Source organism: Lycorma delicatula, chromosome 3 (assembly GCF_047948215.1).
Source record: "Lycorma delicatula isolate Av1 chromosome 3, ASM4794821v1, whole genome shotgun sequence".
Taxonomy (NCBI): domain Eukaryota; kingdom Metazoa; phylum Arthropoda; class Insecta; order Hemiptera; family Fulgoridae; genus Lycorma; species Lycorma delicatula.
The window spans coordinates 107,829,859-107,855,600 of NC_134457.1; the positions used below are offsets into that span (position 1 = coordinate 107,829,859).

Sequence of the window (25,742 nt, forward strand, 5' to 3'; positions counted from 1 at the left end):
CGCTCGGTACGTTGTAATAATCGTAATGTCTTTAATTTCTCCGTAAGCGGGACGGATGAAAGTTATCCGGAAGCCATCAGTCACCCCAATAACAACAGCTGCAGCTTTGTTTATCTCTTGGTCAGTTGTATCAACGTCCTTAACATGCACAACGGTTCATTTAGTGCTCCGAGACTTTATATCAACGCGTAAGTGCGGCGTTCTGACTCGTATGGCAGCCGACAACTCCTCAGCCTGATTGGCTCTCTCTTTTGGTTTGTCTGGCATTTCTCCCACCACCAACCCATTCGGTCACCCTAAAGCATAATACCGAATGTCCATACCACAAACAGCTACTGTTCCTCAAAACGGTCTAGCGACCAATATCCTAATTAGCTCCTAGAGCTTACCTAACTACGTGAGCGGAATAAGCGTGGTATCCTACTCCACTCGCTTGCGTGTCCCAACGCTCACTTGTCATATATTACTAAAATGGGTAGGCGCACGCCGTCTACATACTAAAATATATGACTTGTCAATAAATTAAAATTTATTTTGTCAAGGACAGCAATTATCCCTAGGTCGCTGAATGCCAACAAGTACCTGTCCACCATATTATAGCGTTTGGAGCTATATTTAACCGATGGCCAGCCATTCTCGAGGGTAGCTTCCTACGGCTAGCGGTAAGAGTCTTATATCCCTTAAACTACTGATGCCGGTAGAACAAAGTAACGGCATCAAGGAATGTACCGATCAGTAGCGGAAAATTCCGATTCGTTAGTATCAATTTCTAGAGTTAAATTTCTAATTTAACTTTCGTTATATAAATTTTCATCATTCAAAAAAAAAATTTTACGTAAGAAGTAATTGATTTTGGACACGTAATAATCAATCCCATTCCGAGATCCGCCAGGGCAACCTCCCAGGAGGGCGTGCCGTAGGCACGCCTCTGCAGCTAGTTATTAAATAAATCGCATACCTCTTCTAACCTATGTAGGATTGGAAACAGGAGCACAGAGCTTGCCCAGTACTGCGATGACATGGATATGGTGAAGTTCGCCTTCTTTGTGTGCCCAGACGGCGGCAGGAGATACCGCGTGGCGATTGAACTCGCCGGGGAGGAGTCATGCGGTTGATGTTCTCTCCCGGTGAGGTATGGACTGCGTATGCCTGGTATTTTATAAGGGTGCTAAGCAGAAACTAATAGAGGAGGACAAGGTGAGGGCGGTTGATGAAGGTGATGGGCGCCAGCCGTCGTAGGTGGGTGGCGGGGGTATGCATTATGAATGTAAAATGCAGTAAAATTCTCCAATAAAATTCTCGTTTTATTGTTAACACAATAAAATATTGCCCTCATTGCAAATTTGAATCCTTATAACTTGATAACGATGGAATTTTCAGTAAAAGGAGTTTCACCATTGTTTTTCTTGTAAAATTTTAAACCGAAATCATGTCTCATATGTCAACCATCCTATTTAAGAAAATTGAGCTTGATTCAATCTGGTGGATCCAAGACGGCGGAAAAATTTAAAACCCATCATAATGCATATTTTTTGTAACTATGTAAAACCCCATTATTTCTACCTCCAAATACCTCTCAGATATGCAGTATAAAACAATTTCCATTCTTAAATATCACCCTGTATAGCTACGATAACTTAATTTTCTCTATACGTAAATAAGCTTACACTCTATACATTATTCATTTTTAATTATATTTTCTTACATAAAAAAATACTTATATTTTATTCTTCTTTCCGTGTTTATATAAGGATTTTTTTTTCAGATATGAATAAATAACTTATTGGTTTGGTTAAAATAATTCAGAATTCAGTTTAAAAAAATCTGACAACACAGTTGTTTCTGGTGCACAGTTTACACACACCACTTAATTAAAAATATTTATCATTTTATTTAAATAAAATATTTTTCGTTAATTTAATCCAACGATTCTGACTATAGCGCGCGCATATGTATTGGGTGTGGCAGTACTAGCGGTGACGGTCAGCTCTAACTAAACTATTGTAATTTCACTACCTATATAGAACAAATTCTGCCTCTATGGTAGGTAGCTGGTGTAGCCGCGAAGTTTAACACATCAGGTGCCGAGGCAACCGGACAACGAGGTCGAGTCCCAGCCAGACCGAGTTAATTTTTTACACTATTTGTACTATTCATTTATATAATTCTACCGTTCACCCGCTATGTTCTACCTTTCCCTGTTGGGTGCTACCGTTGGTCTGTTATATTGTGACGTCACAACATAGCAGGCAACTACAACAATTTTTTTTTGGGTTAAGGGTGCGATTTTGCAAAATAAGCTATTTTTTAATTGTTAATAAATGTGCCTACGAAAAATTAAAACACCTACTTAATGTATATATGTTCATTATGTATATTTAATCGATCTACTCTTGAGATTTATTAGAATAATAATTTCTAATGGGTTTATTCTTTAACCATCGTAATTTGTTATTTGCTTTTGATTAGCGTAATGCCCCAAATTTATTTAATAGAAGGTATAATTTTTTATCACTCTTCCTTTTACCTATATATTTGTTAGTTTTATATTTAATGTGATATCTTGGCAACGAATAAATAGAGAATTAAGAATTAATTAATGATTAAGAAAAAGTATTAAAACAATATAGAATAAAGTGAATAATGTTATAACTAAAATAAATAATAAGATGTGTCTAAATATGCCTACTTGTAATGATCCGATATAATTTCTCATATACTACTTGACTGTATATATTCTGTGGTACTGCAGTGGAAATTTAAACTAGTATCGCAGAATTGATATTGTTTAAAATTATTATCTGGTTGAAATCGTGTTGCTGTTATAATTTGTTTAAATTATGTCCCTATTACCGTACGTTAAAGTTCTTTAACTGTCTCTTTGGGTTATTATTATACTACCTTCCACTTTTATAAGGTGTTTTTATATTGTGTGTGTGTGTGTGCGTGCTTAATTTTTATTTGAAGTATTTAAATTTAAATTAGTAATATAACTCTTTTCTCTCATAACTGAATTATCTTAACGAATGATTTTTTTTCACTCACTCATTTTGGTTTGTTTGATCGAGTCCCTTTACAATTCATTATAATTTTTTTACCTTTGTTTGGTTCTTAGATTTTTCTGCATTTTTCGAAAAAAAAAATATATATATTATTTTAGGAACGATTCGTTAATCGTTATTTTAGGAGACAAATTACTTCAGTAGAGTTAAATTTTTTTCAGTAATATTTTATGACTGAATAAATTATCTGAGTTGGAGGTGAGGAATAAAGGCCTGTTAACCAACAGACAGCTGGAAAGGAGAAGAGACATAATGTCTTCTTGTACTCTTATTATATTCGCACTTTAATGCGATCATCATTCAGCTCTAACACAGTAACACGTTTTAAGATCTTAAGGCCATCTTTAGTCTCAAATTTCGAGGTGACATTTCCTCTGTTGGAGTAGAAATAATTCTTTAACCGGGGAAGAGATGTCGGCTTCAAATTAAACTCCTTTTGTCTCGGATATCCGTTTTATTACATTAATATTTTCAGTTGAAAAATGTAGGTCTACATTTGGAACGAAAATATAGGAAACTTCCTTGTTATAGAATTACCTTTCTGTCTACGTTTCTTTCTCTTATTTTTATGTATACGAATCCACAATCTCCAGCAATAAATTTCTTTTCGTTTACCAATAGACAATCGAAATTCCTTATTCTAACGCTAAATTCTTCTGTACTCTTGCATAATTCTCTGAATATTTGTTAACTATGCAGGGGTTAAATTAGTGGTTTTTTTTTATTTTACCTTATGGAGGTAATTATTTTTTATATAATATTTAAAAAAAAAATTTATTGACTAAATTTTTCAGTTTTATCTGTGACGTGAAATTCTATTCAAATGTTAAACATTTTAAATTAATTCATATTTCAGTGAACTTCCAAATTTAATAAGTATTTGAGAATAGAAAAGAATTCCCCAATTCTGCGCGACAAGACTGACTTTTCGTTATTTTGTTTCCTTTTGAAAAAGGATAAACTCATTCAAATATAAAATTTTACAAAAAAAACCTTCGATCGGTAAAAAATAACTACATGTCAAAAAATCACTGCAAAAAAAAATTATTAGTTATTTTTATTTGTTCTGTTTACCTTTTTTTATTCTAAACCTCCGGGACCACCGTTAGGTATTGCTTCACAGGATGAAATGGATGATTTGTAGCGTGAGAAAATGCTAGGCCTGACTGGGATTCAAACCGGGGACCTCCGGATGAAAAGGTGAGACGCTACCACTCGCGCCACGGGAACCGGCTCTGTTACCTACCATTCCGTTGGTACACTCTCATTATGTGGTCTCGAGAAGTAACGCATGTTATTAATCTTTGTATTTGACAATGAGTGTCATTAGATAGTCTTCGTTCATGTTATATGATATAATCGATTTACTTGTGGTAAATAAGGCGCAATAGCAAAATAACCTCTTGTGCAGTTCTACGCACGAAGACCGACTTTTCGTTTCCGACGCTTAACTACTTCACAATTAGAAATGCATTGATTTTCAGAGTACAAAGCATTACATAGGTTTCATTAATGATTACACCCAACACACAAGGATTTCAATTAACTCACCCTTGTGATTCACTACAAAAGCACGTATAAAAAATACACCGCTACACAGCAACATAACTCAAATTTTTTCGACCTTAAATCGAGAGAAACTCAAGAATGACTCATCCAATTCTCATATATATTTCACATGCATAACTTAAGATATGTGCAACTACTTAAGATATCACATGCACAATCACTACAGAATATCTAAATTTGAATGAAATTGATCTAGTAGTTGTTTGAGCCACGACATTTTTAAGCCAAACATTTTTATACATAGTTTTTTATACAAATATATACATAAGGAAACCAGATTTTAAGTAAACTTCAGAACACCTTCTCATACGTCAAAAAATAAAGAAAATTCATTTTCACCCCCACTCACATCATGAGACGGAAAGTAATACCAAACATTTCTTCGAAAAGTCTGTAAAAAGACAAAATTTTCTAACGTGTTCCAAGTAAATTAAATAAATTAATAAATGTAAAAAATAAAATAAATTTACCTCAATTGATTTACAACTTTAATCGTTAAAATTTTATCAATAAATTTGCAACTGACAAATAAATAACATTTGAATTATGTCCATATTACCGTACGGGAAAAAACTGTAAAACTTACCAGAGCTTAATAAAAATTAGTTTTACCTATAAAAAATAATGCAGATAACAAACAGCCCAGTAAAAGCTTTTTGTGGGTACTTCTATTAAAACATTTAATGCACGATAAATATAATAAAAAAAAAAAAAAAAATAGATTTAGTCTCAAAATTTAAAATAGGAACAAAATATTAACGGGGAACATATTATGTCTTATGGAATAAGACATAATATGTTTATTTTACATAATTACTACTCGAATATTTAGTCGGTTTCGAACATTTGATTTCGGATAAATATGCATAAAAACACTGATTATTACTATAACGATGTTGTCTTGTGAAATTTTTTGGTACAATGTAATCAAATCTTTGAAAAGTGCTGGTATGCGTGTGAAAGACTTATCCTTAGAAGAAATGGAATGAAAGTGACAGCTAAATGATGATACGTGCTAAAGAAGAATTAGAAGTGATGGCAAACGTTAAACCGAAGTGTTATGTGATATGTTGATTAATAGAAAGCTGAAGTGATTTTAAAAGGAAGGTGAAGGAACCTTCCAAGATTGCTGAAAAGTATAATCCGATTTCACTTAAGTGACCATAGAAACTATTTTATCGGTAATAGATGGATGAAGGGACATTTATCTAGACTCCTTGAACATTATTCGTATTCAAACATTAGCTTAGAAGTCATTTCTCATTTTTTATTTCCATTTTATCGCTGCAGATATACGAAAGATTATTCTGTTGTACTATACCATATCACGTCCTACGAGTATGTTTTGTCTGTAACATATAACAGATACGTACACTCTTATTTCATCTCAAAATTACTATGCACTGTTTTTAAAAGTTTGAAAATTCCTAAAAAATGAACAATTCTGCATGATCTTAAAAAAACGCATTTGCTATTCAAATATTTGTTTGTTTGTATTTTAAATTTGACTTAATATGTTGAATTTCAAAGTAGAGCAGAAGAATAATCAGCGTCGAAGTAGAGGGGAAAAGAATAAATTAGATTTTATTTCTTAAAATATGTATTACTGCGCTCATGATAACAGCGAACAAAATTAAGTATACATATTTACTGCGTATTCCTTTTAAATCTAGTTTGTACCTTATACATAGCCTATAGTTATTGTACAAAAGCTAAGAATAAAATTGTGCAATTACTTGAAAATATTCGTAGTTTCTAATTGTTCACCTTGTATATTGATGCATCATCATTCTTCACAAGATAATCTTGGCAAACCTTTAATTACACAACAGATCATTCTAACTATCAGTAATCCTTCCATTCTTCAAAACATTCCTTTTGATATGTTTTTTCTCCCTTTGAAGGAGCTTTCATTATATATTTAAACGTTTACTCAAATCCTTAGAATTTTTTATTTGCTTCAGTGCACTTCCGTGCATGAAGGTTTATAATTCCTTTCGTTTATGTTAGATCATGTAATCGTTTTCATCTTGATAGTACTTACCCTTATTCTAAATTCTTTTTCCTAAATTACAATTCCTTCCATCATGATTTTTGGTTTATATATTTTTCAGAACATGTAATGCAGTATATATATATTCATTTTTATTCGATTATTAAAACTCTCCATACAATTCTCCATTTTCTAATACTTCTTGCCTTTATGTATGCACACACATGATTCTGGTTATGCATATACTTCTTGGACATTTGTGTATGTGTGTGTGCGCACGAGCGTGTGTGTATGTATGAAAATACATATTGAAAAGTTCTTTGGTGTAATTGAATTTTTATAAACTATTTTGTAACGTTTTAAAATATTATTGAAATATTATATTTAATATTTATTGAAATAAATAATATTTAACAGTTCCGCGGATACGGGAACGCTCACCGATGCGGTGGGTACCAAAAATAGCAATACACCTCTGTTCTTCATGTTAGAGGCAGTGATCCAACAGAGTCTGTACTTCATGTTATGAGCGGCTAACATTGCAACCGTACCAGAAACCGGGTATCTAGATCACCACTTTGAATTTGAGAATTTTTGAATTTACAAAATTAAACCCGGTGTGGTAATAATGAAACACACACGTCATCTGAGAACCTTCCTTGTAAATAAAGTATTATCAACTTAACAGACTGTAAAGTACCATTCGAAAGACTCTCTCTTTTAGCGTTAAAATGCGCCAACAACAATTAATGCACATGCTCTCCCGTTAAGGAAGACGACAGGAGTAACCTCACAGAAAGTTGAGGACTTCTGGCACTTACTTGAGGCAGAAATTGATAAAATCCCCCAAAACACTGTTAAGATTCTTCTAGGCGATTACAACCCACAAATAGGAAAAGATAAAATAGATGAAAGAGAAGTAGATAATTGTACAGCACAGGAGAACGAATAAAAATTTCTTAAGATAAATCTCTCAGTGTAAATTGGAAAATCTAAAGATTATAACGACAAACATTAAAAGGAACCCCCGGAAGATGTAAACATAGAGGTCCCCATGAAGAGAATCGGTGAATTTCAAATTGATCATGTGGCTAATTCCAAAGTGAACACTCTAGCAATCATAAATATTAAAGAAAAGAAAACACTTAATGTTGACTTAGATCACTATCTCATCAATTTCAAAGTAAAATTCATCCCTCAGAATAAGAAGACCATAATAAATTCGCAGGATAGATACCCAAAAATTGATAGAAAATAAGCGATGGCTCCAAGAAAGACTGGAAAACCTCAACCCAAAAATTGGCAGGACTTGAAAAAATATATAATAGAAACTGCACAAGAGATAGCATACATACCAAGGAAAATATATACCAAGGAAATAAAGGCATAGATGATGGAGTCAGGAGTGTGACGATGCGTTAGAAAACCGACCGAAATCCCGGAAAACTGGTACGGTAATACAATGCAGGAGAATCTTGCTGAAATTAGACTACAAAAGAAACAAACAACAAAATTCTAAAAAGAACGTGAGGAAAAACTGTAACTATCTCCTTGACCGAATTAAACAAGGCTTTCAAACAAATGGCAGTAGAAACTACTGTCGAATCTTTAAGAAAAAGTTAACCAAATGCACTCTTCCAAGTCTGTGCTTTAAAAGGAAGAAAGAAGATGGCAACTGACGATAAGGAAATCTGTGAAATCCTGGCGGAATATTTAGGGGAACTACTCAGTTATGAAGAACCAGATGAAAGATTCTCAGAAGTAGAATCAGATCAAGGGTTCCCGGAGTCAGTACTACTAACTCTGGAAGAAATTGAAAACTTAATACAGAGCCTCAAAAATAACAAAGCGTGCGGTGAAGACTGCATCATAGAGGAAATGTGGAAATATGCCAATGAGAATACAACTTCCTCTGCAAAGAGTACTTAAAGAGATTTGGGAAAAAGAAGAACTGACAGAGAGATGGAAATCAGCTCTAATTCATCCACTTCACAAATAAGGAAATAAACGGAGTTCAAAAATTATCGAAGAATATCTCTTCTGCTGGTTTCGTACAAAATTGTTTTTAAAGTTATCCTAAAAAATTGATCCAGAATGTGAAGAGTATTAAGGTGGGTTCACGAAAGGCAGATCTAACGCAAAACAAATTTTTAGCCTGAAAACATTCATCAGGAAATACAACTTAGCGAATAAGAGAATAGCGACTACCTTTAGAAATTTTAAAAAGGCCTATGATTCAGTTGACTGGAAAACATTGTTTATTGGATAACCTTCTTAAAGAATTTGGGACTAAGCCAAAACTAACAAACTTCATCAAGCAGACTGTCATAGACACAAAGGCCAAGATTAATTTTAAGGGAAAATATATCATCCAACGAAAAATATATACAACAGACAATCTTTCTCACTGAACTCAAATTTCCGACACTAAAACTGTGATAAAGCCGGAAGCTCTCTATACGGCAGAAACCCTAATATTGTACAATAAAAGTCTACTAGATAATCTAGAAAAAAGAGAAAGGAAGAGAAAGGAAAATTATAAGAAAAATTTTAGATCCTAAATTTCAAAATAATCCCAAATAACAAACTTTGTACTAAAATTGAAAAACTGTCGGACACGGTAAGGAAAAGAGAATTGCATTTAACTCCAATTTATTTAGAATGAATAATAGTAGACTGACTAAACAAATTTTTGATTTCTTCCAAAATAAAAAGCTAAAGGCAAATGGTTCACTTAAGTCCAAGAAGACCTAAAAGAACTAAAGATAACTGAAGAAATTATAAGAAAAAAAAATTTAAAGAGAGTATTAAAAGATGAAAATAAAAGGTTCTAAGAAGCGCAAAATCACAAGAACAGAGATGAACTTTCTGAAAAACGGAAGAAAGAGATAAAAGAATGAACAGGTACTACGCAGATAGAAAATAAAAAAAAAGAAGAAACAAACGAAAATAAAAAAATTATCTAACTTGTTCCAAGGTGAACTATTCGGAAAAAAACGAACATGACGTGAGCGATTCATAATCAACGCACGCAAAAACTACTGTAGATAAATTTATGAAAATTTGTGTGGTGAAAGCGCACACTAAGAAAGGGTTTTACGAAATTTCGATTTTAAAGGGTTAAAATGAAGTAAGATGAAATTTACTATTTTTTTTATTTCTCGGGAACAGATGAAAATATCAATTTGATTTTTCGTGCTTGTAATCTTCATGTAAATATTTTAAAACAAATTTTCTAGATTTTTGAAAATCGACCTTGAAAGGTGGTGAGGAAAGGTAAAATGTCGAATAATGATGCAAATGTTCTCCACTTCAGACTGTACAAAACAAGTTATGGGCTTGCAAGTACTCTTCAGATAAATATCGAAAAATCATTTCCAGATATTTTGAATTATATTATTTTAAGGGATAAAAAAATCGTTTTTTCCATTTTTACCGTTTAATGTTATCTCTGTAGCGATCTGTCTTTATCCGAGGGGGTAGAGACATCTTTCTAGACAGGAAGGGCTCGTTTCGTTCGCTCTGACCGACTAAACATCCCCTGATCGCGACAGGAAACGCAAGTAACCATACAACGCGGGCAAATCCGTGACGGGAATGCTAGTTATATTAAAATAAGTAAATCTAAAAAAATTCTGTAAGTCTTGAAACTTTTTCCAATAATATTTGTGGAAAGGACTCTGAAATCTTTTCAAATTCAATAGATTGATAAAAATATCGTTGATTTATCGACGGTTTTAATACCGTTCCTACATTAAAAAACTTTGTTAAATTATTATTTTTGAAATAAATGTTTTATTTTTTTTTAATTAAATGAAAATTTATTATTAAATAAAGTTTGGCTAAAATTGAATCATGAAAATACAAAATAAAATGTAGACCTATAGTGCGCCTAAATTTGAAATAATAGTACCTTGTCAAATAATAATAAACTTTAGCTTAATAACCATAAAGATATTAACCCCATACATATAGAATATTACAGGTAGAAGGGAAACATAGATTTCACTGAAATAATCAGAATATAGCCGAATCCAAAATATAATTGTGGAAGTTAGAATGAAAATTAGGACTTAACATTTATATACAAATTTTAGTTTATTTTATATCAAAAATTATCAACAACACCACCAGAAACAATGAAAGCAAAAAAAACATGCACAATAAATTTATCCAGTATTATGGAATATTTAGACGTGTGCGTTCAAAATTTGATTAATTCACGAGTTAATCTATATAGTCATAAAAAAGTATTGTGTGCATATAAATGTATATGTAAAACAGTAATAATAATAAAAATTATAACCAATAACACAAAATTCATCATCAATCATTTTAACTTTTACAAAATAAGTTAAGTGAACCGAAGTTATTTAAAATGTTATGAGTGCAAACTTTTATATAAAAACTTTTTTATTAGAATAACTTATTCATATTACACTTTGTTATTTACAAATGATAGACTAATGCCAGAATGATTTTTTAACCATATTATTTATAGATGTAGAATAACAAAAAAAGTTTATCACGAGTTTTACGACAAAAAAGTTAAAAGTTGTGGATGATGCCCGTAGTATTCCGATTACTCTCTCTTAGAATACTTAATTTTCTTTAGTTTTATCATTTTTGCGTATAAAACCAAAGTATTCTACCGAATAATCAAGTAAATTTTAGTCTCTATTTGAAATAATTAGAATTAGGTCAGTTTAACAATAAAAAAATTCCTTGTAGTAGCAAAAAGGAATAGAAATTAATTAAAGTAATACGATAATAAAAGTAGTTAATTACGTATTTCCAATTTCATTAATCCATGAATCACATCAAAAATCTCCAGCATGATACTGAAATATCAGACATTTGTTATATTGTCTAACATATTTTATTTTTTATTATGCCTGTGTATACAATTCGCGCGCGCATATATATATATACGCGCGCACGTGTGAATGATTCCGACCCATTTACAAATCTGCTTAATTAATATTTTTGTTTGGGTAATGTATCAATAACAGTGATAGAAAAAAATTTTTTTTAGTATTTCTCTAAGTGTGATATCATTTCTTGAATTGCTTTTTTGGGTTCATTACAGATCTGTAAATATAATTTTTTATCATCCTTAGTTATAAATAAATTACGCTTCAAAAAAAATTAAGGGAAAATTTAGTTAAAATCTGTAAAATTTATAATTTTGTATGGCCATAATTGTGTTGAATGAATGATTTCGCTGATGTTTTTCTTTTATAAATAGCGTAAGGGACATCCCGAATTAATGTCCAATAGTAATCGGCTAGCATATTAGTATTCCATTTCCCTTAATAGCGGCTTTCAATCACCGAAATGTCTTGGTCGAAACGTTCACCGTGTTCTTCACTTACGTCTCCGAGGTTGTCCGGGAAAACTCCAGTTGTGACCGGAGGAAATGTATTTTCAGACATATCACCCATAGCTCATGAAATAAGAAGTTGATTAACAATATCGTGGTATTTGTCGGATTTTTGTTTGCCGAGAAAATGTTTGCAAATTTCTTGAAATGAAGCCCAAGATGCACTTTCTACATTGTTTAAAATTGAGTTAAAAACATCATCTTTCACCAACTCTCTTATGTGAGGACCAACAAATATTCCTTCTTTAATTTTTTATTCACTTACATTCGGAAATTTCTACCTGATGTACAAATATCCAGGACTATCCTTCTTCATTGCTTTTACCAAAATTATTCATTAGTCCTAGGTTGACATGGAGAGGGAGTAAAGATTTTTTTTTTGCTAAAGGCTCATGAATCATATTTTTTCCATTTGGAGTTAAGTTGTCTCGTTTCTTTCACTCTTTGGTAACAAAATGTTTACCCTAGCTCGGCTGTCCCATTCGCAGAGAAAACACATGTATTTAGTATAACCTAACTCCATGCCTAACAAAATCGCTATAACTTTCAAATCGCCACGTATGTTCCAGCTGTGTTTTTATAATTTATTTTTTCAGGAACGTCTTTCATCATATAGTATATCTCTTTCAAATTAATACCATAAGCGATTGGTATCGAAGGATATTTGTTACCGTTGTGTAGTAGAACCACTTTTAAATTATACTGGGACGAATCTATGAAAAGGCGCCAGTCCTCAGGTTTACGAACCTGTCCTAAGTGCAACATAAGCTCATCAATATTTGTGCTATAAACCAAATTTTTTCATCAATAAATTACTGAGAAAGTTCTTTTTGTCGGCTTCGAAAGCTCTAAATTTTTGTATTTTTTTAAAAAGTAAATTATAACTTTGCAGTCTTGATCCTAACAGTTCAGCTTGATTTTTTGATAAATTTAAACCCCTAACCAAGTAATTTAATTCACCTTGTGATATAAGATGTGGCTTATTGGAAAATAATTCAAAATCATTATCATTGCTGTCTTCTTCAGTACTGCCTGATTCTTCATCGCTGTTTTCGAAACATACATTACAGGTGGCTCAGGAACTGGAATAATTTCACTGTGAGGTACAGGCCTGATTGCAGATTGCAATGAAAGATATTTTATAGTATGTTTAGATTTTTTAGAAATAACAGACACACTTATTAAACAAAAGTAATAATCGATTACATAATCATTTGGTTCACGCCAAACCAGGTAAACCAAATGGCAAAGCCTTCCTTGTACCTTTCAGCCATCCTCTTAAATATATAGAACAGTTAGTGCATACTATATGAGGAGTCCACGTATTATCCTGATCACCAACTTTACACTGAAAGTACAAATGATATGATTTTTTAATTAAAGTGTAATGTTTTTTCTATTTAATTTTACGGTAAATTCACCACATACATAAAAAAAGGTATCCACATCATTTACACAATTTCGAGGCATTATGACACTGCACTGTTAACAAACTTAAGACAGCAACAAGACTGAACAAAATTAATTCATTCCCAAATCCAATGCATAATGCAAACTACACAGCTGTATTTTCAGCTACGTGTTTTGACCTGCACAGACATGATTAGTCTTGTCCATGAAGGTTCACTCTTCTGTATTACATATGATGTTATAATATGCGACTATTACATGATTTAATTGTTTGTTTAGTATTGTTTATTTATACCTTACAAATTATATTAACAAAGTTAACATAAAATGTTAACAAAAAATAAGTTAACAAAATAAAATATATTTTTTTTTTGTCTTCAGTCATTTGACTGGTTTGATGCAGCTCTCCAAGATTCCCTATCTAGTGCTAGTCGTTTCATTTCGGTTTACCCGCTACATCCTACATCCCTAAAAATTTGTTTTACATATTCCAAACGTTGCCTGCCTACACAATTTTTTCCTTCTACCTGTCTCTCCAATATTAAAGCAACTATTCCAGGATGCCTTAATATGTGGCCCATAAGTCTGTCTCTTCTTTTAGTAATATTTTTTCAAATGCTTCTTTTTTCATCTATTTGCCGCAACACCTCTTCATTTGTTACTTTATCTACCCATTTGATTTTTATCATTCTCTTGTAGCCCCACATTTCAAAAGCTTCTAATCTTTTCTTCTCAGATACTCCGATCGTCCAAGTTTCACTTTCATATAAAGAGACACTTCAAACGTATACATTCAAAAATCTTTTCCTGACATTTAAATTAATTTTTGATGTAAACAAATTATATTTCTGACTGAAGGCTCGTTTCGCCTGTGCTATTCGGCATTTTATGTCGTTCCTGCTTCGTCCATCTTTAGTAATTCTACTTCCCTTATAACAAAATTCTTCTACCTCCATAATCTTTTCTCCTCCTCACTTTCACATTCAGTTGTCCATCTTCGTTATTTCTACTACATTTCATTACTTTCGTTTTGTTCTTGTTTATTTTCATGTGGTACTTCTTGCGTAGGACTTCATCCATGCCATTCATTGTTTCTTCTAAATCCTTTTTACTCTCAGCTAGAATTACTATATCATCAAAAATCGTAGCATCTTTATCTTTTCACATTGTATTGTTACTCTGAATCTAAATTCTTCTTTAACATCGTTAACTGCTAGTTTTATGTAAAGATTAAAAAGTAATGGGGATAGGGAACATCCTTGTCGAACTCCCTTTATTATTACGGCTTCTTTCTTATATTCTTTAATTATTACTGTTGCTGGTTGGTTCCAGTAAATGTTAGCAATTGTTCATCTATCTCTGTATTTGAACCCTAATTTTTTTAAAATGCTGAACATTTTATTCCAGTCTATGTTATCGAATGCCTTTTGTAGGTCTATGAATACCAAGTATGTTGGGTTGTTTTTCTTTAATCTTCCTTCTACTATTAATCTGAGGCCTAAAATTGCTTCCCTTTTCACTATACTTTTCCTGAAACCAAATTGGTCTTCTCCAAACACTTCTTCCACTCCTCTCAATTCTTCTGTACAGAATTCTTGTTAAGATTTTTGATGCATGACTAATTAAGCTAATTGTTCTGTATTCTTCACATTTATCTGCTCCTGCTTCCTTTGGTATCATGACTATAACACTTTCTTTGAAGTCTGATGGAACTTCCCCTTTTTCATAAATATTACACACCAGTGTGTATAATCTATCAATCGCTTCCTCACCTGTATTGCGCCGTAATTCTACAGGTATTCTGTCTATTCCAAGAGTCTTACTTCCATTTAAATCTTTTAATGCTCTCTTAAATTCAGATCTCAGTATTGTTTCTCCCATTTCATCCTCTTCAACTTCCTCTTCTTTCTCTGTAACACCATTTTCTAATTCATTTCCTCCGTATAACTCTTCAATATATTCCACCCACCTATCGTATTTATTGATAAATAAACACCTATTTACCTTTAGGTGTATTTATAAATACACCTATTTACCTTTCGTATTATAAATCGGTGTACCATCTTTGTTTAACACATTATTGGATTTTAATTTATCGACCCCAAAATTTTCCTTAACTTTCCTGTAGGCTCTGTCTATTTTACCAATGTTCATTTCTGGTTCCACTTCTGAACAGTTTTCTTTAATCCACTCTTCTTTTGCTAGTTTGCACTTCCTGTTTATAGTTCCTTTTACTTTCTTCAGCATTCTTATATTTTCTATGTTCATCCATCAGCTGCAATATATCATCTGAAATCCAAGGTTTTCTACCACTTCTCTTTGTTCCACCTAAGTTTGCTTCTGCTGATTTAAGAATTTCCTTTTTAACATTCCCCCACTCTTCTTCTAAATTTTCTACTTTATCTTTTTTACTCAGACCTCTTGCGATGTCCTTCTCAAAAGTTTTCTTTACCTCCTGTTCATCAAGCTTCTCTAAATTCCACCGATTCATCTGTCACTTTTTCTTCAAGTTTTTAAACCTCAATCTACATTTCATTATCACTAAATTATGGTTGCTATCAATATTTGCTCCAGGGTATGTTTTGCAGTCGACATGTTTTTTCTAAATCTTTGCTTAACCATGATATAATCTATCTGATACCTTGCAGTATACACTGGATTTTTCCATTAGTATATTCTTCTATTGAAATTTTGATTTTTAAACTGGGTGTTGGCAATTACTAAATTATACTTCGTGCAAAACTTTATAAGTCGGTCCCCTCTTTCATTCCTTTTGCACAGCCCGTATTTATCCACTATATTTCCTTCCTTGCCTTTTCCAGTGCTTGCATTCCAATCTCCAACTATCATTAAATTTTCAACTCCTTTTATGTGTTTAATTGCTTCGTCAATTTCTTTGTATACACACACTCTACCTCATCATCATCACTAGTGCTTGTAGGCATGCAGATGTTAACAATCATTGTCAGTTTAGGTTTCGATTTTATCCTTATTACAATGATTCTATCGCTGTGCATTTTGAAATACTCTACTCTCTTCCATATCATCTTCTTCATTACAAAACATCATCTTGTTCATCCTGCCTGACCATTATTTGAAGGTGAGTTTATTATTCTAAAATCACCTGACCAAAAGTCGTTTCCTTTTCCCACCGAACCTCGCTAATTCCTACTACATCTACATTCATCCTATCCATTTCCCTCTTTAAATTTTCTAACCTGCCAACCTTTTTTATACTTATAACATTCCTCGCTCAGAATTGTAGAATGTTATTTTTTAATTTTCTGGTGACCCCTTCCTTAGATGTTTCCACCTGGAGATCCGAATGGGAGACTAGTTTACCTCCGGAATATTTTACCAAGGAAGGCGCCTCAATCATTGCTATATGAAAATGTAGAGAGCTACATTTTCTTGGAAAAAGAACAGCAGTAGTTTTCCATTGCTTTCAGCTGTGCAGTACTCAGAGGACTGAATGATGTTATGCCCGTTTAAGTCATCCTGTCCTACTCCCTTAACAACTACTGAAAGAGCTGCTGCCCTCTTTCAGGAATCATTCCTTAGTCTGGCTCTCAACAAATACCTCTCCAATATGGTTGCACCTTCGGTCCAGCTACTCTGTATCACTGAGCACTCAAGCCCCCTCACCAACGGCAAGGTCTCATGATTCATAGAGGGAGAAAATACATTATAGGAGCTTAAAATGCTAACTATTTGTTGAAAAGTGAAAAAAAATCCTTTAATTAAAATTTAAAAATTGTTCAAAAATGGTGAGCGATAGAAGGATTTTGAGTTCATATTCATTTTCAGCATAAAAAACAGATTAAAATCATGTATCGCATGTTAAGAAAAAAATTATGTTTATCAGTGTAATTAGTGTGCAGTATTTAGTGCTGGTTCTTATAGGGAAAAGAACTGATTAGATTATTTAGTACATAGTTATTGATTAGAGGATACAAAGCTTAATTTTTCTAGTCAGTCTATAACGGCTGATACAAAGCATTGAATAAATCAGACAAGGCTTGACTAAATGTATATATGACATATGTATATTTATGACGTATGTATGATCATGCATACATTTTTTTTATCTGATTACTTCCAAACATAATATTTTTATAAACTGTATTTTTTATATTAATACATTAAATCGTCATTGGTGTAAACATTTTTTCAAATTAATAATAATTTACTAATTCTACCTAAAGATATTTGTATTGGTATTTTAGGATTTGGAAGCCCAGATTTTTCAATCTAAATAATTAATATCAAATAATCAGTAATAATGTGAAGAAAAACTTCATAGGTCCATATTAATAAATTAAAAACTCATAAAATATGTTAATTTTGATTTCACTTAACTTCACAAATAAATTAACAAGCGCATCTAACCTTTTATTTTAATGAATTAATAAAAAAAATTGTAGAAAATACTAATAGGAAAGTTATAACTAAAAAAAAAAAAAAAGAATTCTATTAGTTAAAACTTCGTTTAGAAATGGTTAAATCAATAAATAATTTATTTACTGTGATTATATAGTTTAGGGATGGCCTGAACATTATTCTAATATATTTGAATATTTTTTTGTTCCAACAGTCGTTAATTGTTTATCTTTTTTTTTATTAATGTAATGAGAAAATACATATTTATTTTCATCGCATTAATAACGACAAAAGGTTTTCATTGCCATTCTGTCAGTATAAATTACAGTATGTATACATCTGTTGTTTAGATTACTATCGTTAATATCCCTACTTAATTTGCATTCTGATCAAACCGCGCACACCATTTAACAGATATACCGTAAGAATGAATCTATTTTGTCATTAAAATATAAATTAAATAGAATTGTACCTGCAATTTTTTCTAAAAGTTTTAACAATTATTTCCAATATGCATAAAATAATCAGTTAATGATAAAAAAAAAATGTAAAATATTTTTTCCCACTTTATTTAATAAATGTAAAATAAAAATAAAAATGCAAAAAACATAATATAAAATTAAGTCATAATATTGTACGCTGCGCCCGTCTAAGCTCATCGTTTATAATTCCAATGTTATAGGGACATTTTATTGCGAGACCAGTGTCTTCTATTGTTAATTGTTGTTGGAGGCTACAGAACTGTCTCGAGAGAGGCAGTCTCTGTGATCGCCGGCATGAAACCATTGACATTCTAGCTACGGAACGTAGCAAGCGGTATGTTTCTAAGAAGGGAGGTCTTCTTACTTCTTGGCGTATGCGAGAAATTGAAGACCAAAGTTATGATTCTTGGCAAGTTAGGTGGAACGATTCTTCTACTGGTCGATACACGCATGGTATATATTCAAATGTTAGGGAGCTGCTAACAATTCCTTTCAGGACATAGAAATTTTAGGAATAGTTTAGCTAGGTTTGGTTTGACTGATTCGGGCTTGTGCCCGGACTGTAGGGTCGACGACACTGCGGACCATGTCCTTTATGTTTGTCCCCGGTAAGAGAATGTACCAGAGTTGTACATTCTAGTTGGTAATGAATGTACCAGAGTTGTTAGGGAGCTCGAGAGAGTAAATTTCTTTCTTGTTCGCTGAGTCAACTAGAAGACTCGCAGAGAATGGACTATCGTAGCTGGCTTCCTCCGTTTCCTCACCCTGAGAAGAATGACTGAAGGGGTATAAGTAGAGTACCACCCTCGGTGGCTAGGGAGCACCTGGACAGTTGACTGGCCGGAGCTGTGTTTTGGCATCGAGCCACGGTTAGTTAGTAAAAATAATGGTGATTATTTATGATACTGGCTGTCGGCGGAACGACACTCATATCCTCGGCTGTACATGGGTGATATACTGCTGAGGATATGAGTGACCATGTACCCGTGAGGTGTAGCGTCGTTTTGACAAGGGCAGTTTTCAATGAACAAACATCATTGTCGGCGGGATGGCGACTACACTGTTGAGGGCATCGATTCCCATGCAGCCGTAAGGTGCAGCGGCATCTCGACGATGGTAGTAAGTGAAAGTAAATGTCGGGCTCCGCAATAGAGCTGAGTGGGAGTAGGAGGTCTGTCCGCCTCTCCCTGGTAGGCTAGACTGGAGTCCATAAATGAAATCAAGTAAGGGGTATGATCTGAAAGTTTGAGTTCACTAAGGGAATTAGGAATAAATTTCGTTGTTGTAAAATACGTTTTTGGTGGTTGTTATTTATTCAATTGCCTCGAATATTATGAGACATTCACGCACAAATTGGCTCTGTAAGTGTAGAACTAGGCGCGGGATTCGTGCATCCGCGATGCCAGTTAGCTAGTTCAGAGGGGAACAATGTAGGACATTCAAGATGTCCGGATGAGGCTGCAGCGAAGACAAAAGCTGAGTTTATAAATAACTGTTGTAAATGTCTACCGAGGCATTTACAACGCTGGCATCCCAACGAGGCCTGGCTTATTACTATGAGATGTAAAAGTTAGAGGGCGAAAGACGACTCCTGTTAAAGCCTATTAGGGCTAGGAACGGGGAGGTGGTGTGGCGACTGGAAGCGTCAGAAGGCGGGTGTCTTCCCCTACGGGGTTGGGATTAGTGGTGGGATAAACGATTCTTTTTCAGGAATCGATTCTTTCGATTCGATTCTCAGAAAGGATTCGCAAAAAAGAATCGTTCGTCCGAAAAATGATTCTTTTCCTTGCCGCCATTACTAGTACTGTAAACTCTGTAAATTCTCTCTTTCTCTTCTTCAACCAAGTTTACCGGTTCATCTCTTCCCTGTTCGACGATGCATACTTACTAAATGTTGTCGATTCTTCTCTTTTCAACTCTTATTCGACTCCTTAAGTAAACATCTGATTCTTTTTCGGTTCAATACGATGTTTAGTAAACTTAGTAGCCTATCACTTCTAATGCGCATGCTTTATTCTATTCATCTATTCAACGATTTTCCTTATTTCATCTGTTGTTTGATTCCTTAACGAAAACAAGCTTTTATCAACAAACCTTATCGCTAAACAGAGAAGGGAAAAATTTAAACTGTTACACAATATTTTTAAAAAGCAGATGGGTGGATAAAGTGACAAATGAAGAGGTATTGCTGCAAATAGATGAACAAAGAAGCATTTGGAAAAATATAGTTAAAAGAAGAGACAGACTTATAGCCCACATAATAAGGCATCCTGGAATAGGCGCTTTAATATTATACAGTAGGTATACTGAAATGAAACGACTAGCACTAGATAGGGAATCTTGGTGAGCTGCATCAAACCAGTCAAATGACTGACGACAAAAAAAAAACACAATATTTATTACTGTCGTTCTTTTAGCACATACTGTCTTCTTCAAGATATATTTTACAATTATTCTTAGTGACGGATAAAATACGACAGTCGATTCTGTTTTCATGGTGTATAGTCTTTGCGTGTTCTATTTAGAGTTGTGTTTTTAGTTTGTTTATATTTTTTTTTATTCGGGCCTACCGAATTTCATAAGAATTTTACTTTACATAATCAGAAGCCGATTTTTTCTCTAAATGTTTATTGGTATTTTTTTATTTAAATCATTGGTTTTTACATAAGTAGATATTTTATAAGAATTTTTATAAAAGAATATTTTGTTTTTAACATTATAAACATGAGCTGCAGAAAAAGTAATCTATATCTCTCTCTCTTATCTATATCTATGTGTATATCTATATCTATATCTATATCTTATTAGTAATCTATCTCGCGATATTAAAGTTAAACACCCAGGAGTTGATATTTCAAAACAAAAGAAATTATTGTACTTCTGATTGTCATGCTTCAGAAATGCATTACAATTTAAATCCTACTACGTCTATTGCGATTGACTCAAATGAATCGCATCAATTAACCCTTAAATTAACAAACCTTGAATCGCCTAATCCTTCTACTGCGCATCCAATATCATCTTTATTCTAAAAAAAACACAGCAGTTGTCCCTTACTTCTTTTGTTACAAAACCTGTCCCTCAAAGGAAAAGCCGAGCGTTAGGTATGCGCTCGGCTAATTAATTAGGTTAATAACGAATAAAGAATATTAACCTATTTCACTAGTTGAGGATGAAGAATTCAAGAAGTTGCTCACACCCTGTTAAATCTTGGGTATTCGTTGTCTTGTTGGAAAACAATTAAAACTAGTTTAATTCCACAATTATATGGTAGAATTTCTTGTGAGATTCGTAAGTCGTTATATAATATAGAAGCATGCGCGATAACCACTGACAGTTGGATATCAGTTTTAAATAATAATTATATGGCCATAACTATCCATTTCATTGACCATGATTGTAATTTAAAAACCCAATTGCTTACTTGTATGGAAATCTGTAGTCAACATACGGCTGGAAAACATTACCATTGAATTGCAAGGTAAATTCAATGATTGGGCTATTACTGACAAAATAGGAGCAGTTGTTAGTGATAATGCGCAAATTTAAAATCTGCTATTCGCAATTGTCAGATATGCCATAGTCCTTGCTTAGCGCATAGCATTAATTTAATTGTCAAGCAGCAGTGTCAGAACTAAAAACAATTATGGTAAAATAGAAGGCAATTGTCGAATTTTTTAAACGAAGTTCTCATGCTGCCTCCAAACTTCAAAATATATGTAGCGACAAATGAATTTTAAAGGATTAAAATTAAAACAGGGCGTGCCAACGCGATGGAACTCACTCCTGCAAATGTTTAATAGATTATTAGAAACAAAAGAACCACTAATTTCGACTATCGCTTTGGTTAATCCTATTCTAAATAATATTACATTTGATGAGTAGACAGTTATAGTTGAAATTTGAAAATTATTGAAAATATTTGAAGAGATAACTATTGAAATAAGTTCTCAAAAAAACTGCCACAATTTCAAAAATCTGTTTGCTGGCGCGAGCGATGACAAGACATGTAATTAAGATTAAATCTTCTACTCAAAATTATGAAATTGTTGAAGTATGTAACAAGATGTTAGGCTAACTGCAACATAGATTTAAGGATGTTGAAAATAATATTTTGCTTGAAAGCATGCTGTTAGATCCTCGCTTTAAAAAACAAGGCTTTAAAGATGAAGCATCTTACCAAAATGCTTACACAAAACTTTCACAGAAAGTTCGAAGTATTCAGATCGAACAAGCCGATAGGTTTGAAACCGAAAGAAATGATTGAATCTTGAATTTCAACTCCACGGGAAGATTTTGTTAAAAAAGTAACGCCAATTTTAACTAATTCAAACCCAACAGTAGCACGAATTTTAGAGCTAGATAAATATATAAATGAACCGCTCATCTCAAGAACACAAAATCCTCTCTCTTGGTTGAAAGAAAGGCGGTTAATTTATCTAAGATTATTTAAAATAATGTAAACTAGTCTTTGCATTCCTGCAACATCTGTTTCCTGTGAACGAATTTTTTCAAAAGCGGGACAGTTAATAACTGAAAGGCGAAATAAACTTACACCAATGAATTTCGAAAAAAAAAATATTTCTACATGTAAATATGTAAAATACTGTAAAGATTATTTGAAAAGTATTAATTAATTATTTATTTTACTTAATTTTTTAATATCATTTTTCATTATTTATTTGTGATAATAGACCAAAACTTTTTTAAAATTAAATGTTTGTGTGTGTCTGTGTAAGTAACTGTGCGCTTATTAGTAAAAAGATCAAAGTAAATGTAAATCATAACATCGATGTGATAAAAAAAAAACAAAGACGGAATCAATGACTCCCTCAAAAATAAAGTACGGTACAAGCTATATTATTTTAAATTATTCATTTTTTCCTCTACAATTAACATTGATGTCAGTTTAGTTATTTATGTGAGGTATAATAATTATTAATTTTGTCATATATAACTTTAGAGAAATTAGTTTAAGATATATTTTCTATTTATAATTACTTTTACCTACCGGTTGGTCTAGTGAGGAACGCATTTTTGCAAATCAGCTGATTTCGAAGTCGAGAGTTTTAAGGTTCAAGTCCTAGTAAAGGCAGTTATTTTTTTACGGATTTGAATACTAGATCGTGGATACCGGTGTTCTTTGGTGGTTCCTGACGGTGCTTCCGGAGATTAAACAGAAAAAGTTATGAATACTTTTAACGAGTAAAAAAAGATTGTCTCCATTTCGCTGTAGTAGGTGATACAAAATAAAAAATGTGTTTCGGGCTTACAGATAAAATTTAATTGTTTAAGATTAACTCAGTTAAATAGCACATTAATGAAAATATAATGTAATCAGAAGTAATAAATTTACCGAATGTTCAATAAACATTAATAAAATTGATGTAATAAGTTAAGCGTCACGTGCGGATGTAAAGGAAACGAATGCAAGCTAGAATTTAGTGTAGTAGGAGGATCCCCCACCACAAGCTAAGCATAAGAAAGATTGCTATGAATCGAAAGGAATCGTAACAGAAAAATTTGGTTTCCTGTCGCCTGTCCAATTCATTGTTGAATCGTTTCACCTGCAAACCGATTCTCGATTCTTTTATTCAGTATAAATAATCGAATCGAACGAATGACTCGCTCACGATTCTTCCAATTACTAGTTGGGATGCCAGTGGATGATTTTAAACAATTATGTGCGTTGTTTGTACGAATGTTCAACATGTCTGCGTATCTGATTACTGTAAGTTATTCTTTTTTTTTTATTTTTATACTACTACCAGTATTTTAAGTAATAAGAATTACTGAAAAATGATTAATTTAACTTCATTATTGCTTTAAGTGGACAACTAGATTTTCGATTACTAATTCAAAACGTGTGACATAATTAAAACTTTCAGTTTGACTAGTTTACAGTATTAGTCAACAATTGTTAATAGTATGTTAATATATACGGAATACAGACGCAACGATTGTGTACCGTCTGTTATATTACACAGCTATACAGTCTAATTAAAATTAGTATGATAACTACAAAATTATTTAGGTTATAATAATTTACATGTACTTTTATTTTGATGTCTTTAGCAGAAATATAATAACTTTTAAAAAAAAATTTGAAAGTTATTATAGTTAAAATCCTGTATTTAGTATAGCAAATTGTTTAATAATGTTTAGATAAAAATAAATTTTAAGGAAGAAATTTCTTCTAACGATGCAAGAAATAAGAAATTTAAAAATTATTCTATCAAATTTTAATTAGTTTTATCACTTTATGTGTTATTGCTTTGAATGGTATAGTATCTTAGAGAGAACCTTCACGGCAGCTAAAATGTTGTTTATAACATAGAACACTTGTGCACTTTAGGTGGTACCACACTTTGTAAAACTTTTTGTCTTATACTGATCGATTCTAGACCTGTTTTACACGCTGATTACGAATATGTTATTCTTTTGATATTTCTTGATATCGGGTGATGTGATTTAACAATTACCCAAAAGTTTGTTGCTTATAATTACAGATATAAATTAACCAAACTTAGCCTACGCTTGCTTTGGTCGCTAACCTAGAATAATTAACAGTAATGTTTTGATTATTTAAATGAATAAATTATTGCAATAATTACTGTATTTGTTATTTAAATACTCAAAATATTACTGTGTTAATTAGTCAAGGTTAGTGAGCGTAGGTTAAGTTTGGTTAAATTATATTTATAAAATAAATAAATATAAGTGGTTATAAAAATGGTAATGTAATGGTTATATCGGGTGATATTAATAAATTAAAAAAAAATAATTTTTATTTTTTTTAGACTGTGGTACCACCTAAGGTTTACAAGTGCCTGGAAAGGGGGAAATTATACAATAAAAATTAACTTTCCACTCATTTTGGTTTTTTGGGCCCAGGGATGATGAATTATGAAAAAAACTTAAAAGGCATAAATTCTGTTGGTTCATATACATGTTTGTATGTGTTTTGGAATCAATTTTGGGTAATAATTTGGAATTAATTGGACCAAAAATGCCCCCCAAAAATCCAAAAATTGGGATTAATTGGACTTTTATGTATTGGACGTTGGTATTAATGTTTGGAGTAGGTATCTTGAAGATATGGGGAGATTTCATTGTCAGGATTCATGTCTCCCGGGGCTGGACTTAATGAAAATTTTACCGGTACCATTTTTGAGCTCTAAAAAGTGAAGATATCCTCCATCTTATAAAAGTTTTCTCAAAATAACTGATTAAAAGACCTTTGCATTTACCTATAATTCATAACTGGCATTAAATTGGGTCTGAAAAGAATAAACAATTAGAATGGGTTTATTCTACATATCCAGTATCATTATAATTCGAAACCTGTTAACACATTTTTAAAATTGCTCCTGTTTATAAATATAAAACAATTTTTTCTAGTAGAAATAAGCCAATATATAGACAATAAAGTTAGTAACATTGCGGTTGTGTGTTAGACCGCT

At 32.3% G+C, this 25,742-nt stretch overlaps 1 protein-coding gene across 1 annotated transcript in view; it reads left to right on the plus strand.

Moving 5' to 3' along the window:
• Positions 1–23,945: 23,945 nt before the first annotated feature.
• LOC142320960 (zwei Ig domain protein zig-8-like) overlaps positions 23,946–25,742 on the plus strand; it is a 970,121-nt gene continuing 968,324 nt past the window's right edge. Inside the window, exon 1 of the mRNA XM_075358949.1 lies at positions 23,946–24,010. The gene's annotated coding sequence lies outside the window, so the exon portion shown is untranslated. The remainder of the gene's footprint in view (positions 24,011–25,742) is intronic.